Consider the following 1,905-nt stretch of genomic DNA (forward strand, 5'->3'; position numbering starts at 1 on the left):
GAGAGGCAGAAGGATGAGAGAGAGTAGAGACAAAGACGGATAGGTAGATAGATGGATGAGAAATTGAGATGGATAGACAAATAGATAGATGGATGAGAAATTGAGATGGATAGACAAATAGATAGAAGGAAAGCGAGGGAGAGGAGAGGAGAGAAGAGAAGAGAGGAGAAGTGAAGAGAAGAGAAGAGAAGAGAAGAGAAGAGAAGAGAAGAGAAGAGAAGAGAAGAGAAGAGAGAGAAGAGAGAGAGAGAGAGAGAGATAGAGAGAGAGAGAGATAGAGAGAGAGAGAGATAGAGAGAGAGAGAGAAAGAGAGAGAGAGAGCGAAATTAGATTTGCATTAGATTCTCATCTAACAATCCTGCCTCAGGCTTCCAGTATGCAATTGCTACTAGACTTCAGCACTGAATTCTGTTCAGCTAACCATGCCTGAACCTCTGCATTAAATGACAAAGTCTGCATTAGATTATATCCTTGTTATAAGATACATCATCCCGTACAAATCCGATAAGCGAATTTTCTTGCACAAGATCAGAGATAAAGCTAAAAAAAATAAAAGAGGACGTCTTTCTTCTTCTTGCTTCTGAGTTCATTCGGAAACCTTAATCAGAGACAAAGAAGCCCCGACTCACGCTTCGGTTGTTCATCTGCAAATTACGAAGATGGAAGCGAGGATGCAAGGCGTCTTCGGGAGAATCGATACGCCGCCGTGAGAAGTTCAATGCCTCGCAGGTCTGAGGGGGAGGGGGCGCTCTTCCTTTCACGTTCGTCCGATCCATAAGTTTTAGCCTTACGGGGATCTCTTTGTGTCTTTGTTATGGTCAATGGACGTCCGAAGAATTAAAGGAAGAGGGGGAGAATCAATGGGAAGCACATATGGTTGTGATAAACTTATTAGTTATCTTTCGCGAGAACACAACTATAAATTACGTTACCAAAAAAAAGGGGATATGGATCTATGTCAATTTCCTTCTTGGATCAGGAGCATCGCTCAAGAATCTCGTCTTTTTAGTTTCCCCTGAAATTCGGTGTTCGAAAAGATTCACTTCTAGTTTCCACAATGAGACATGAGATCGTCATTTTGACATGAATAATTACTTTCCCTTCTCTTCTGTCAATATATTCATAATTCTATTTTCGCTTTCCAAGTGTGTATGGACTAACACAGCACATAACACACTCATCATTTCTTTTATCTTTGCCGGTATTCGTTTATATGTTAATCAATACTTTTGTGCTGGTCTGTGTCTCAATTACATTCTCCCTCGCCCAGCACAATACATATAACAATGCTAGTGACAGGAGGACTGCCTTCCACGACTTGTGCTGGCGGTGCCTTCGTTGCGTAGAACGTAGTTATGGTAGACAGGCTACTGAACAAACCGATACTGAACTAACATAACTTGCAAAATAAACTGAAGGCTATTTATCATTAACTTTTAACGGCGCCCTTATGTGTAACCCCCATGTAATATACCAGTTTAAAAATACATTTAGAATCCGGAATTGCACTTTGTGTCAAATGAAAGCTTAATTAACGTAGAATGCGAGTGCCATTCTGTTTTTTTTTGTCTTTCGTTCAGGTTTAGGTATGTCAATTACCGTCACGAGGAATCCGAAATTGACAAGCAAAAGATTTGTGCCCAACTAGCCGTCGGAAGCCTAGGACTAGCATTGCTATTGGGTGTAAGGCCTTGTTTTTCTGGTAAAGAGGAAAAAAAACCTCACTGCTAAGGAAAGGAAGAAAACATATTGGGTGTATGTGGCATCAGATTCTCCTGCTGAGGAGATATTTTGGATAAAAGAGTAAGCTAAGAAAATATGCTAAGAAAAGTTTAGAGCACTAATCAGGATAATCATTATAGATAAATTTCATATTCTGTGTGTCATTTTTTTGTTTTAAATTT

This window comes from Penaeus monodon, chromosome 10, assembly GCF_015228065.2.
Source record: "Penaeus monodon isolate SGIC_2016 chromosome 10, NSTDA_Pmon_1, whole genome shotgun sequence".
NCBI lineage: Eukaryota > Metazoa > Arthropoda > Malacostraca > Decapoda > Penaeidae > Penaeus > Penaeus monodon.